We start from the raw sequence: 16,184 nt of genomic DNA, 5'->3' as shown, positions 1-16,184 counted from the left end.
GATTTACCACAGTCATTTTGCAGTGTAGACAAGAGTTTCTGCATCCCTATTATTTGGCTATATTTTTTCCCAAAGAAATATGGGTCTCATTTACTACTACCACTATCTGAGGCTTTTCAGTATGAGATTAAAAAGAAAAAGAAGATTAATCATAAATTTAGCAACACAGTGACAAAAGCAAACTGTGAAGGAATAGAAAACTAAAATAAAATCTGCCATCAACTTGTCCTGTCTTTTTAAAGTCTACGGTGGAAACCAAGAGATTGGCTCAGTAGTTTCCCATCTCTGTAATAACAGCTACAGTCTTTCAGAGCATTCTTCTTTAACGAGGTTTCCCTTAATTTTTGTTTTCTGCTGATTTTTACTTCCCTGTAAATAACTAAAACCACTCTCTGCTAACCTGGGGAGTCTTGATCTGCTGTAGCTATAGCCGAGTGGTGCTATGGAGGGGTAAATAATTAATTGCAAGATGATATTTTCAAAATTAAGATTGTTTATTAATTTTGATATTCAAAACTCTCACCATCACTGACCGCTAATTTTCATCACAATCGTTTCTTCGCATGGTCATGGAAACATTATACAAAGGAATAAATAGATATAGAAACAACTTGCAAAAATTAATTGAACTGGAAGAGAAAGTTCTTGAAGTCAACACACCGCTTGAGGTCAATATATCGCTTGTCCACTAGATGGACTCAAGGAGTTCCTTTCTGCTTATGGCAGAAGGCTATGGTGAATGACAGGAGGCTTTAAGTATTTACTCACAAAATATTATCTCCTGAATAGCAGGGCTAGCTACAGCTTCAGGCAGTATCCAAATGCTTTCAGGGAATTCTGTTACTGTCTTGTCAGCCGCTGAGGCTTCTGATTCTTCCCAAGCCTCACAGGCTGAGGAAAGGAAGGAGACTATCTCTTACCTGGTCCTCTGGATGATCTGTGTGTCCAGGACTTCCCCTCTTGGCAGACTTTCAGGTGTAGGCAGGATGTCTTGTGATGTGCAGTCTTAGCATGATGTCACATTGGCTATGCAGGCTGACTGTGTGGAGGTGTTTAAAGCTTTTTCTTGGTAAACTCAAAGCAGTGTAGTTTCCAGGCAAACAAACTCAGAGCATCAGTTTGTTACTTTGTGGCAGAGCTAGTTTATAGCTTAGCATAGCATGGCAGGATGCAATAAGGCAGTAAGGCAGTGTACTGACAGGAACAAAGAGCAATAGCAGCAGGCAACAGCAGGCAGAAATACAATGGCAGAGCACCTGCTCAACTCTTTTTATCAATACAGTCTGAGACTAATGGGCCTTTGGATGTAGATTAGCCAATGAGAATAGCAGTTATACCACCTTGACCATATTAGGTGAAGCCACAGGCTTGCTTTACCCAAATTTGGGGAAAGCATAGGCCTTGCACAAGGCAAGCACAAGCTAAGCCTGTGTACCTTGTTTACCACAGGACAAAACAAGTCTGGGCAAGCCACAGTCTTTAGACTCAGTGGCTCCAGGTCCTTTGTCCTCTTTCCCACGGTTGCTTCTCCCCAAAACAGAAGGAGGGAGAGCTGAAAAACACATCTGGGCAAGCCAGTACATGTATAAGCCTATTTTGGCTTCATATGCCTACTTAGACAAGCAGTATGGGCATATGCATAGAATATTCTGTGGAGATATTAATCGTACACCTGTGAGCTTTTGCAAAGACTTCCATGTTACTTGCACAGAGGATCACTGGAATTGTGATTAATCTACACATTTACTTTTTTCTGTTATGAAAAAGCCAATTGAACTGCATTCATAAACCATGAAGAAATGTTAATCATGAAAATGAATTCTTGTCCTCAACATGCCACAGTTCTATTAGTCTTTTGTTTTAGTAACATTGCTTAGGGCACTCATGATGCATTTATCAGTTATACAGCTTTCAGGGTTAGTATGCTATATAAACACTGCAGAAATACTAATTTCAGTGCCTGCTGAAGGCTGAGATTTGGCTGAATACATAACTGCAGTTCCAACACTGACATTTTTACAGGAAAGAAATACAGTTTTATATACAGATGGTGAGAGAATGTTACAGTAGTTTGTTTGGTTTATTTGGGTTTTGGTTTCTTTCTTTCTTTCTTTCTTTCTTTCTTTCTTTCTTTCTTTCTTTCTTTCTTTCTTTCTTTCTTTCTTTCTTTCTTTCTTTCTATCCTTTACCCATACAAAAAGGCACTAATTCTATGTGCTTACTTCCAAATTTCCTTAAAACATTCTAAAGTGCTGTTGTAAACCTGAGTTTTCCACCAGGTGTACAGATACAAAAATGTTCATTTTGCAGGCTTACTTGCCTTGAGCTGGACATGTATTATAACTGGACCATATTAGCATCCAATCAGCAGCTATGTTGTGAAACATAGCTTGTCATATATGACTATTTGTAAGTACCCAGACTAGACTCAGCTGTCTCTGGAATGAAGCTGAATGAAGCTTATTATTTACAGCTTAGCAGAATATACAAGCAGATATTTACAGTATATAACAGTTATAGACATAAATATACAAGTTCCCAGGAGGGGCTCCCAACTGCCCCTTCACCTCCCCTCTACCCCTCTCAACCTTACCCCAGTCCCGAGGAAGAATGGAGGCTCAGCCAGGGGCGTAGGAAGCAAAGTGGATTAGTCAAAGAAGCTAGAGAGAGATGCAGCTCAGCCAGTTCCCCAGCAGAAGTGTGTTATCTATGTTTTGATGATTCTTCTTGTATGTCTCAGTAAGCCTATGAGTGAAGTAGACATCATTCTGTTTTCCTTTCCCAGCCTGTAATCTAGTCTTTCTCAACAGAACATTCTAGCTAGCTTTAAAGTAGCACAACAAATCACTGCTGATAATATCTGTAGTCTACAAACTAGAAGATATTTAAGACTACAGAAAGTGCTTTACAGGATGCAAGAAATGCAGAAGTGGTGGAACAGATTAGGGTCTCACCCTTGCATACACAGATTGTACCTGACCTAATCCATGATACTGTCCTCAGTGGCATATAACAACAGAATATTATTCTTTAAATAGAAGCCAGAAATTTAACCTTTAGAGGAAACAAAACGAAAATGCCTAACTTACAATCTCTGCCACTATCTAGACTTCTTCTCCCCAGGAAAAGAAAACAACACTCACTATAATTTATCTTTAGAAAAATAGTGCTTGGATTCAAACTCAACTAATCTATGCTACGATACTACATATATGTAAAATATTATCTAAAATAAGGCCTTTGTATGTAGAATCAAATTAAGACTTTTAAAGTTACAGTTTCTAGTACATGAAATGGCAATTTTTTTTTTCTATGGACAATTTTAATTTGGCTACAAATAATTTGTTAAAATACTTCAGTCTGAGTGTGCAACCTTAAGAGAGTTGTTCCATCCTCCAGATAGTTGTGTTTAACTTTGTAGGAAAATATGTAAGAAAAAAGTCAAACAAACACAGAAAAAAACAATCAGAAAAATTCTGGAAATATAGAAATATCTCTGTATGCAATTCACTACTTCAGTGCTTTCATGTGCACCTTCTCAGTCACACAGCATTCCTATGATGAATTTCATAAAACTAACCAAGTAAAAAATAAGCTATGTTAATATATTGGAGATAGGTTTTTGGTCTCTACATATTCATTCTTTGGGAACTAATTAGAATTCATTTTTGCTGCTCTTGGTTTTTAATGCCATCCTGCATGACGACTGCTTTTCCCTATGATTATTTCATAGTTCTGGATCAGGGATCATGGAACTGGCACCTACATTTTTTTGGTCATCAGAATTAGTTTTTCTGAGAGAGCTTAACTCGACTTACCCACATGGGAAAAAATGGTATGGTGTAGGTGTAACTCAGTTTGATCTAGTAAACTGTGGTGGCATGTCCTAACAATCCACTAAGATGTAATCACTATTTGTATGCAAAACATTGCAATTAGAGTAATTTTCTTTGCTTGTGATTCTGAACCTGAAAGAAAAACAAATGATAAAAAAAGTGGAAACTCTTTGTACCCCAGTATAGTGTACATAATTTGAATATAAAACCTGACCTTTATAGCTTCAAAAAAAAAGAGTTTGTACTTCCTCCTTCTCTGAGTTTGATATGCTTCCCCTTTTGTTTCTCCTAAATATCTTTGTGATTGTTTTTATTATTATTATTATTATTATTATTATTATTTATTTCTAGCTACTTTGCCCATAGATATATGTTCATCATGTTTCTCAAGAGTCTCAGATTCATAAGGACTTTACAATGTATTTAAAACTGAGTGATCTAAGACTGTTGTTAATTTCTAAATATTGTGAGCATGGTCAGGTAAGTCAGATTGTGTAGGAACATCAACATTTGGCTTTTACAGTAAGCCTGACTTGTATCTGATTTTCCTGACAAATGTCACAAAAGTTTGGTTATATGAACATAGAATATTCTATATTAATAAGAAAGAGCTCTTTAATTCAATAGACTCAGGATTAAACAATTGGCAGCACTGCCATAGGTGACATTTTAAAAGAATGACTTAAAAAATACTATTCAGAATGTTCTGGTTAGGATTAGTTCTGAAGAGCTCGGTTTGGGTTTTTGCTTGTTTGTGTCAATTTGTAAAAATAAAGAAGACCCAGTAGAAAAGGCCAAGTACTGTTGCAGAGCTGGTTGCCAAAGTAAAAATCTTACAGCAATAAAAAAGACAAGACAGGAGGAATCTATTTCATCAAATGGTGACTCTCTTTATCTTAGCAGCTTTTAATGAAGAAAATAATTTGTAACTAAAAGTCTTTCTGATTCAGTGAGTAGAAGCACTGAATGTGGTGAGGAAGGAAACCTCTACACCATCACTCTGTGAAGTAGTCTGACAAGGCTTTATGAGGGCTACCTACTAGTGTGTATCCTGAACAAGGTAGGGAGAATCATAGAATTACAGAATTGGTTTTATTGGAAAAGACCTCTGATATCATTGAGTCCAACCATCAAAATGACATCACCATGGCCATCAAACAGTGTCCCAAAATGCCACGTCTATACATTTTTTTAACACTTCCCTGGGCAGCCTGTTTCAATGCCTGACCATCTTTTCATTCTATCACTTGACACTAGAGAGAAGAAACCAACACCCACCTTACTGTAACCTCCTTTCAGGTAATTGTAGTGAGTGAGGTCTCCCCTCAGCCTTCTCTTCTCCAGGTCTACACTCCTCATAAGACCTCTTTTCTTGATACTTCATGAGCTTCATTACCCTTCTCTGGCCATCCTCCAGCAACAAAATGCCCTTGTAGTGAGGGAAGGCAAAACTGAGAACAGTATTCAAGATGTAGCCTCACCAGCAGGTTTCCTCACTCTTGATGCATCTTATTTGTCATGTTTGAAATAGGAAAAGAATGATAGCTGCTGAACAGCAAGCAGCACTGGACTTGGAGAGATATCTTGCCTTTTGGAGCCCATGGTGTCATGACAAGGAACATGACATTTTTGTTACTTCCCTTCTTCAAGACAGCAAGGACTGTTGAAATGTCATAACAATGACACTATATGATGTGCAACACAAATCTTGTCTTGCTATCACTTTTGGTTTTGTGTATTTTGGTTCAGAACTTCCTGAATTAGTAGCATGTAGTGAAAGTTTACTGTCTGCTCCTACAGACAAGTAGTCTCAACAAGTTTCACTTTTAAACTTGATGCAGTTCTCAGTTACTCTGTGAAGATTGTAAGTAAAATCATATTCCTGTTGAATAGAGAAAATCTCTGCTATTGACCACAGCTGGGACTGGATTTCACCCTCTGATTCTGTCATGTTTTTGACATTTATATGTCATCCTCAATTCTTGAATCTTATGCTTGCAAATAAAAAATAGCAATGCTTAGAAAGAGGAAATGTGGCTTTCCCTGTGCATGTAACTTTAATGATTGAACTGACTGAGCTTAACATTTCCTTCAAAGTTCCCACTTTGTCTGGCATTGCTAGAGTTGAAATTGCAAATATATATCTCAAAAGGAACATATTTTTAGAATTTTTTATGTGATAGGAAATGGGGTCTGAAGATGAAAAGTGCTTTTCATCTTAGTAATTTTTATCTCACTTGTGTATGTAAGCAGTGTGCTGTGGAGGAAGTCAGACTGTGTGTATGTTATTAACTATACATCCATATTTGTCTGCTTGATTTTTTTCTAACTCAGTCAAAGGAAGCTTTTAGGCCAAACAAGTTGAAGATAAAGCAAGGACCAGAAGCAAGGCATCCTTCTGTACTTAACCCCTTAAGAATGAATGATGAGACCATTACTGTGGAAGTAATTTAAATTATATCAGTGATTTATCCAAAGGATGATTAATCATTCAAAGTTTCTTAATTTTAAAATAGAAAGGCAGATCCGTACTTAAGAATAGATCACACAAAACCAGTGAATGAAGACAGGGACTCTGAAAGGTAGCTTTGCAACAAGTAGGATATCCCAGTGTTTGTGAGACACAATAGCTTTTCTGAAACCAAAGATATAGATAATCTATTCTTTGTACACATGTCTATGAATACTTTCAGTTTTATATACAGCACATTATTTTGTCAAGGCAGTTTTCATTTAAAAAGTTGTTTGTCACAAGCTGCTGGAGGACAATGTCTTATAGGTGCTAGTACAACTTGGCCTCTTGCACAACAGTACTGAGACATGAAGGCTGAGTCTGAGGACTTCATTTAGAACAGCTGAATCTAAGGCATATCCTCAAAACTGCAGAAGTAATAAAATCTATAAGATGATTGTTCTTTGCCTTCAGAGAGATGGCAGCAACATCTACCATACAGTTTCCTCTTCAGTCATAGCATGAGCACAGTTACTGTAGTGGTTTGGGAATTTTCCCCAAAGAGATGAAGGGAAATGGAACAAATGAACAAATGAATAGCTGAGTAGTGCATCAACAGAATCAGAATCAACCAGGTTGGAAGAGACATCCAAGATCATCCAGTCCAACCTATCACCCAGCCCTATCCAATCAACTAGACCATGGCACTAAGTGCCTCAGCCAGGCTTTTTCTGAACACCTCCAGGGATGGTGACTCCACCACCTCCCTGGGCAGCCCATTCCAATGCCAATCACTCTCTCTGCCAAGAACTTCCTTCTAACATCCAGCCTATACCTGCCCCGGCACAACTTGAGACTGTGTCTCCTTGTTCTGTTGCTGCTTGCCTGGGAGAAGAGACCAACCCCACCTGGCTACAGTCTCCCTTCAGGTAGTTGTAGACAGCAATGAGGTCATCCCTCAGCCTTCTCTTCTCCAGGCTGCACACCCCCAGCTCCCTCAGTCTCTCCTCATAGGCTTTGTGTTCCAGGTCTCTCACCAGCTTCGTCGCTCTTCTCTGGATGCGTTCCAGTATCTCAACATCTCTCTTGAATTGAGTGGCCCAGTAATGGACACAGTACTCATATATGTATGTGTAAACATAAGTCATATATAATACATATATACATAAATATGTAACAGTGATAAAAATGGGATTTTCATGTGCTTTTTTTTTTCATATCTCTGTGTGCTGTTTTAGACTAGGCATAGAGAAAGTCCTCATAGTTATACAGGGTGCTATAAAACAGTTTCTTCAAACTCCTGAGCTGAAGGGGAAGAAAAAAAGGCTACTTTTTTATGTAGTTGAAATCTACCAAGAGGTGAAGTGCTTGGAAAATCTGAATGATTTCAAAGCTTTAGAGATGAAAGATCCTGCTTTTCTTTCTGATTAAGCTATGAGAATCATGAGATCCTGTGGGCTTTTTCTACTTCAAAGGGTCATTCGAATAAAACTCTAAGAAGGATGCCACAAAACTATTTTCATGAAGTTTAGTAGAACAAATTCTTTTGTATTATGTGGAAGGATAGGAAGACTTACCCTTTCAGCTTGTTCTACCTGTTGCTATTCCAATCATTCAGGACAGACTTTAAAGATGTACCGACTAAGCCACTGAACCTCCCAAGTAGCAGAAGTCTGACATCCAAAATCACTTTAATAGCATTCATTACTTTAGATATAATTCTCCCAGGCAATTGCCTTACATTTGATATCAATTAGGTCATATCAGGAATAACTGTTGTTTAACTGATGCCTCCATGGGATGGATTCAGTCCTGGAACACCTGGGACCAGCTCCTGTCAACTGTGGATAGGGCTGGGTGCTAGGTTGGACTGGATGATCTTGGAGGTCTCCTCCAACCTGGTTGATTCTATGGGCGAACTGGCCTGTTACAACAGGGAAAGTATCATCAGCATTATTCAGCATTGCTACCTTCAACAATATAAGGTTAAACCCAGGACTTTTGAAATTGGTTTGAATGTCAGTGGCTGATTTTGATACTTCAAATACAAGAAGCACCATTTCAGGTTCAACTTCTACAAGCTGAATATGACCAACTCCCCTTCACAACAGTCCAGATAAAAGACTGATAAACAGAGCTATGAAAAGCACTGTCAAAGAGCTTTATGAAAATTAAACAATAAAGTAGTTAAGAAACATTGTTCTGAAGATAAGGAAATTGTTATAAAAAAACTTATCCAAGACTTAAAAGCAAAACTATAGCTAAACTGGCTTACCTCAGTCTTGGTGCCTAGTCTGTAATGTAATAAAACATTCTGGTAAAAAAAAAATCTGGAATAATCCTAGTAATGTGAAGACAACAATAATTCCAAGTTCATTTCTCTAGGATGTACACAAAATTAATTGCTCATGGCAGTTTCTCTTGTGACTGTTTTTCTATGTGTTAAAATCCCCAGTAATAATTTGCTTGATCAGGCATTTATTTGGTCATTCTAGGCAGAGAAGGCACTCTTTTGTGATTTAATTTTACTTGCTGGGACTGATGAGAAAGTTTTAAGCTCACTGTTCTATGAACTTTTGACTTGACAAAAGTGTTACATTTGAATTCTACTTTTTTTCATCTTACACTTTATTCCTTCCTCCAATATAGTTTTCTGGTGCCCCTGTGGCTCTGCTTTCCCCTTAATCACTGAAATAACTTGACAAAATAATTGTTGTCATTTATTTATTCTAGTAGCCATGATGGATTTACAACTTTGGCAGAAACTAATATTATTTACCACCAAAACTAATCTGGGGACTGGGGGGAGGGAAGGAGTATCTCAAATAATTGCAGTTTTAGAGAAGAAAATGATTTAAGGCTTAGTTTGAAGCCATCTGGAGGTGTACTACTTTGCCCTGTGTTGTTACCCTGGGATATTTACTATTTTAAAGAGCATTCAACTCTGAAACTGAAATAGGTGAAACTAATTCAGTGTTGCAGCTATCTGGTTGCTGCAGATGTGGTCAAAGCCCTGACAGATCAGTAGGATCAAAAGCAATGCCACATGGACTCCAGACCAATTCAATGTGAATTGTTCCAGAGAATCTGTATTGATTGTTCTGACTCTCATTACATAGTCTTTGAGCATAGAGCACACACCTACACATTATCATAAATAGGCAAGGACAACCTAGTCCTCTGCATAAACTCCACCTTGTTTTTCTCATTAACAAGATGTTCACTGTCTGTCCTTTCTGAGATAAGGTGGCCAGCAGCCGGTGGGAACCAAGGTCAGCATCCACCTGTTGTTATCCTTCTTCACTTTGCATGCCCACAATTCAGTATCTGGATACCTCAAGCTCTTCTGAAATTTGACAATCTTTTTTACTTTGGGTCAATTTCCAGGGCAAACTCTTCCCAAGATTGTACCTCTGCATCAGAGCTACTGCTGGAGCACTTGGAGGCTACTGGCACACATCCCATGCCTGAGGCTATCCAGGAGGACCCAGACAAGCATGCACTTTCCTCTCAGGTACATTTTAAGAGCTGATAACTTATCCTCTTTGCTCCTTTGATAGCTTTTGGAAATTAATGCAGAAACAATAGTCTCTTTGTCACCTCTCTGCAAAGATTAGAGGTTCTCCAGTGGACAGCAGAAGTAAATGTATATCTTCATTCATTAATCTTTGTGACAGTCTGCTAGAAGTGTAAGCATTTCCAAAATGTGGCTAGTCTCATGGCATGAGACAACATCCACATCCAGATCATAGACCAAGCAACTCCTAACAGCAGTGTTTTCTGCACTGGGCAGAAGTTACATGGGACAGCAAGCAATTTTGAAAAGAGAAAGGAAAAATGTCCAAGAGATCAAGTGTACTAATTGGTATGGAGAAAGTGTAGAATTTCAGGAAAGAAAAACTGAAATGAGTCTGTTGTGGTACTCCTGAACAGGTCAAAATAGGCTTATACATGTCCTAGATTGTTCTGTTTTGGGGAAAAGCAAGCATGGGAAAGAGGACAAAGAACCTGGAGGCACTGAGTCTAAAGACCCTGGCTTGTCCAGACTTGTTTTGCTCCTGTTTACATCCTGTGGTAAACAAGGTACACAAACTTGGCCTGTGCCTGCCTTGTGCAAGGCCTATGTTTTCACAGATTTGGGCAAAACTAAGTCTATGACTTCACCTAATATGGTCAAGCTTGGATAACTGCCATTCTGATTAGCTATTTTGTGTCCCAAGGCCCTTTAGTCTTGGGCTGTGTTGATAAAAAGAGATGAGCAGGCAACACAACGTACTCTGCCATTGTGTTTGTACTTGCTTGATGCTGCTGCCTGCTGCCATTGCTCTCTGCTCCTGGCAGTATTCTGCCTTACTGTCTTATTGCATTTTGCCATGCTATGTTAAGCTATAAGCTAGCTCTGCCACAAAGTAACAAACCCTGATACTCTGGATTTGTCTGTCTGGAAGCTGACTGATTCAAGTTTACTAGAAATAGGTATAATTGCCTCCATGCCAAAATTGCACATTGCAAGACATCCTGGCTACAACTGTCAAGACAAGGAGCCCTGGAAGGGACACACATATTGTCCAGAGAAATGAGGATAAGGTCAGAGACCATCTGCTTCCTTTCCCTAGCAGCCTGCAAAGCCTGAGAAAAATTACCAGCCTTGGTGGCTGACAAGATATCAACAGAATTCCCTGAGGATTTTTGGGGTACTGTCTGAAGCTGTAGCTAGCCCCGTGAGTTGGGAGCTAATTTTTGTGAGTACTTAAAGCCTCTTGTAATTCACTATTTGTCTTCTGCCACAAGCAGAAAGAAGCTTCCTGAGTCCATCTAGTGGACAAGCAGTATATAATTGACCGCAAGACCTTTCTCTTCCAAATCAATTAATGCTGTGTTATTACTAGTTATTTCTAGCTCTAGTTATTCCTTTGTCTAATGTCTCCATGGCCATTGCAAGAGAATCTAATGATTATTAAAATCAGTGGTCGGGGGCAAGACTCCTAAATTCCGAAATTAATCAATAATATTAATTTTGAAAATATACTATCTCACATCAATTAATACCCCTCCATCACAGAGTCATAGAACAGTAAACAATTTGAACTTTCTTGATGACTGATCTTGAAAGGCTTTCTGCCTTGCTGCTGTCATCATTGTGTTCCAAAGAATTGAACTTTAGTTTAGGGCTCAGTCCCAGAGTACAACATACTGAAATACTTCTGCTGCTTTATTGTGCTTTGGAGCAAGCCCTTTTGATGGCATTTTCCATATTTTCTTTAAGATATTTCTTCCTCTGGCATCTTAAATTTATGTTCCTCATAAAAATCTCAGGGATTACGAAGGCATGAAGGGTAATACATGCATTTCCATGATGTTGAAGTGGTTTCAGAATATCACAAGGGCATTGTTAAGATGAGTCACTACATTTCTCAATCTAAAATAATTATTCTGATCTTAAACAGTTGAAAATCAGAATTTAAAAATTACTTTGATTGCTAAACAGAAATTTTCTCACTCAAGTCCTTAGAATTTATGGTCAGCTAAATGTCGAGCGTATTGAGAAGTCAGCTTGACACAAACTGAGTCAGACCTTTAGGATTTCAGTTATTTACTAATAAATTCCTCCAAGAAAATTATTTAGTTTACTGGTACTCTGTGATTGTAACATGTTTTATAAAATTAGGGGTGAACCATGCCAAGATCTGAACTTTATATATTCGCTGACATACAACCAAGTGTAATTCTAAATATTTAATGTCAACTCTAGAATTTGCAAATGAGCTGCACATGGTTTGAAACCTGGGAACATGCTGACTGTTGAGGAGGAATCTGCGCCCTTGCGTCATGTGAAAAGGTAGGTGCATTTTATCGAATTAATTCAGCCATGGGATTGTTGTTCAGCACTTATATTGCAATGAGAGTGAGCAGACTCTTCTCCTTATCCCAAAATTAACTGTCACTCATCTCACACCTGTCGGAGACTGACATAATGCTAACTGGCAGCTTGCTAACGTCTCAGATGGCTGCCGTGCTTTTGAACTCTGTGGTGGATTTCTCACTCGTTGTGACTTGGCTGTTCCTCCTGGGTACCAGGAGTGTTCATAACAGCCTCTGTAAAAATATAAAGAGTACTCTGAACTCTCACTACACACAGGTTATAGCCCAAGTCTCTTGACAATGTGTTAGCTGAGTAAAGCTTAGTTTGTTTGTCTTGTCTAATGGCTACATAAGCAATCAGAGCGGGAAAGAGTACTTTAGTTCTGAGCACTGCTTAATGGGATCCGTGGAAGGCCGTTTATATGTTTCACATGGAAGAAGGAATAGAGTTACATGCTGACCTTGGACAAAAGGCAAGGTTTTCCCTGACTGTGAGCCAACCATTAGGGACACATACCTTGAGGCAGAGCTGAGGATGAAAGTCAAGGGAAAGAAGGAAGTAAAGAATATTCAGATGTCCTTGTCTGGCAAAATAGTTCAGCAGCCTAATATATATTAATACAGCCAGCTCCAGTTTGAGCATCCTTTGTTTGTGATGTTGTTTTCTTTGCCACGTCCAGATGCTGAACTGCCAGATGGTGAGGTGGGTGCTGAAGGAAGGCAGTTTTGAGAGACTGCTTAAGCTATCAGTGGCTGATTGCATCATAAAGCAAAGTAATGGTGGAGTTTTATGCTCACAGCTTCACATATTTACGTGAATTAACAATGAGTGTCTTCTGATATTTTATAAAGTTAAGGAGAAAAGAAAAGCTTCTAACTGTATCTGGCTTCAAAAGGGTAATTTCCCAATTTTGTATTTATGTTCCTTTGGTTGGCTATTCTGAGATCTCTAGGGCTGACCCCGTGATAATAGATAAAGCAAACCTAACTCCTATAACTCATTTATTACATTTCACTGTTTGAAGATTATATGGCTGTACATAATTCTGCTGTATGGAGGTAAGTGTGAAGCTGGTCAGGAACATCACCCTTGTAACAGCACTGTCAGCTGCGTCATACCCACTGCACAACCGAAATGTATCCAGCCTATGACAAACAAAGTAATATATACATAAACAGTGTAGCTGTTACACGTGTGTCACACCAGTCCTTTAAAAAGTACCACTTCTGACTGTACATAATAATTATTCCATCCAAGTCACAGATGTCCTCATAGGGATAATAATGATTTCTTTGCATATTGTGAAGAAAAGTCAAGAAAGATAAATTATGTGTTATTCTCTGATCATGATATACATATTTCCAGAAAAAAAATTGGGCTATGATACAGAATGAGTAGGAAGAAATGCAAGTGAATTTTACCAAATACCTACGTAAATTAGAAATAATGCACTGAACAGATTCAGCTTAACAAGAGTGGGCTGATTTGAGAAACTGGTTGTTTTGAATATTAATTTTTGAGGACAGAGAAATAATCTAGCAGCATTCAGAGACTGTTTTTGTATACATATACATTTTTTATACATTTAAAGTCATGATGAAGTTACAGGAAGAGGTTTCCATACACTGCCTGCACTCAAATGTCTGTCTAGGCACATAAGACTTTTTTTTTTTTTTTTTAAACTGAAAGATCACCAATTTGATCTACATTTGTATTTATTGAGGGATTAAGGGAAAGCTGCTCTGAGCTTCCTGTATCAGGATCCAGTCAATCATAAGATCTTCATTAACTTATGAGGATAATACCTGGTTTTAAGTAATTCACTGAAGTGATGCATATTGAAAGTGTTCCACAATCAGTTTCAGGAATAGTTTGTCAACCCTCAAAGATAAGAATGGGAAATTGTAAGAAAAGAAGCCTGAAAATCTTTACTCTTAATACAGGAAGTGTTTCATTATTAAATAATGAAATGGCTACACTTGAGTCATCTTAATGGTATCATGTCCTGATATCTTCCATTAGTGCCATTACAAATTTAGGGGCTGACTGCTTGAAAATCTGACTGGAGGCAAGAAGTGCAGTACAGATGAAACACTGAAAGCACTCAGGATATGGTAACAAGAAAAACAAAAGCTTTCTTTCTTTCTTGTGAGGGTTCTAAAATATTTTTGTTTTGCCATGTTCTTCCAAGAAGCATGTACAAATTGCTTGGGAAAGAATACAAAGAATGATCCATACTGAGTTTGTGAGCAGCAATATGATTGCAGAAGAGGTAAAAGATGAAGGACATTTGTACAGGCAACAGAAAGCCCAAAGCAAGACAAAAGTATTGACAGTTTGCAAGGAAGGCAAGGGCTGTACAGGACAGGCACTCATGACAGAAAATGCCTGGTTCTATATTTCCTTAAGAAATTCTGTATTCCATAAAATCAGTGAAAAAGACTCTCTAGATTCCAAAGATTTTCCTGTTCTGCTCATTTGCTTGCTTTAATGGGCATTCACATGTGTACCAGGCAATGTTCATGTGGTCGTTTTTAAACACTCTCCTAATCCTTTTGCCTCGTCCTGAAGGAGAAGCCTGTGTATTCGGGTTTCCCAATGCCAAGGCACTTTTTTTTTTCTAAGAAAGCATTAAGACAGTACACTTTACTAATAAGCCACGTCCACAGGTTTTTCTGAGAGCTATTTGCATAGACCTACTTTAAGAGAAGCTGCCAAACTCCACTTGGATTGCTGTGCCAATAAGCTAGATGACTAGTTAATTTTGCTATTAGATTACAAATGCTATTAACAGTCATTCTGAAGAAAAAAAATCAAGCAGATACATTTCAGTTGTAATATATTTTCTGTATTTGTGTAGATACAATAGATATGTATTTCACAATTTGTTTCCAACTTTTCTGCACATTTATTAGGTATGAATATTAATATGCATTTAAATACACGACTATGGAAATTATGTGTCAATATCAGGAAATTACACCAATGAGACAACTGTTCAGGGAAAAACAATGGCTAGGAACATCTGTACATTAATCATTTTACAGCCCATTTTCTACAGTTTTGAAAGTTGTGATAAACCCAACCTTTGACAGACTGCTGTTAACCCTTCAGTGAACACCCTCACTGTTCATCCAATAAGCAAAGGGAAAACACATACTGTTAACCACATTGATCTTGGAGTTCAGCTCTGGAGTAGATAAAAAAGCTGATGCAGTTTCAGTATCAAAACTTGTATGGCAACGTCCTGAGAGCTGCAGCCTTAGTATGTACCTGTGACACCAGCTGCCTGTCCTGCAAAAGGACTGTTGCAGGTGTCATGTAGGTTTTGTTTTCTTTAGGAAATCTTTTACAGCAAAAAATGCTGCACACTGTTAGTTATGGGAGAGCATCAGCGCGGGCAAACATCTTCATGTCCTCAGCCCTGGTCTTTCCCTGGGATGCGTCTCTAAAGTTGTCTCCACCCCGCCACCTCCCTCATGCACACGCACACCTCTCGCCGCTCCCTCCACACGCCTTTTTTGCCTCAGTGCAGCAGTCTGACGGGATCGCTATCACAGGATGGGTTCAGGCACTCACCCCAACACGTTCCCTTTTTTTTTTTTTTTTAATTTTTATTTTTTCCCCAGTTTCTTCCTTTCCTAGGCTCCGCTTGCCGTAGCATACACCCTCCCGAGGGCTTTGCCTGGATCATTTATTTATCTTGTGCGCATTAAGAAACCACCATTAGGCTTTGGTGGGAGGCGCCTCACTTTCTGCGCGCTAGCCTGCCTCCCCTGCGCTGCGATCGGAATACACAATTGAACAGAAGCTGCAAGCTTGGCAGGAGCTGCCATCTGCGTGCCCATTTATTTGCCGGATCTGTATTTTTGCCGCCTGGGCCATTGCCGCCGCCCCCCCTCCATGGTTTCATCTTAATTTTTTTTCGTGTGTGGATTTTAATTTTTTTTTCGGGAGCCCTCTCCGGAGTTTTGTAGCCGGGCCGGACTTAGCGCGGTCGCGGAGGAGCTGTGCGGAGCTGCGCTTGCTATCG

The 16,184-nt window shown here is 38.8% G+C and overlaps 1 long non-coding RNA gene across 1 annotated transcript in view; it reads left to right on the top strand.

The window, feature by feature from the left end:
* Positions 1 to 12,120, top strand: part of LOC135176570 (uncharacterized) — a 135,494-nt gene extending 123,374 nt beyond the window's left edge. Inside the window, exons 3-4 of the long non-coding RNA XR_010302734.1 lie at positions 9,676 to 9,802; positions 12,041 to 12,120. This is a non-coding gene — a long non-coding RNA (uncharacterized LOC135176570). The remainder of the gene's footprint in view (positions 1 to 9,675; positions 9,803 to 12,040) is intronic.
* The last annotated feature ends 4,064 nt before the right edge of the window (positions 12,121 to 16,184 follow it).

The sequence above is a fragment of the Pogoniulus pusillus genome, chromosome 6, assembly GCF_015220805.1.
Source record: "Pogoniulus pusillus isolate bPogPus1 chromosome 6, bPogPus1.pri, whole genome shotgun sequence".
NCBI lineage: Eukaryota > Metazoa > Chordata > Aves > Piciformes > Lybiidae > Pogoniulus > Pogoniulus pusillus.
The sequence above is the reverse complement of the archived record's forward strand: the minus strand, read 5'-3'. Positions and strand labels throughout refer to the sequence as shown.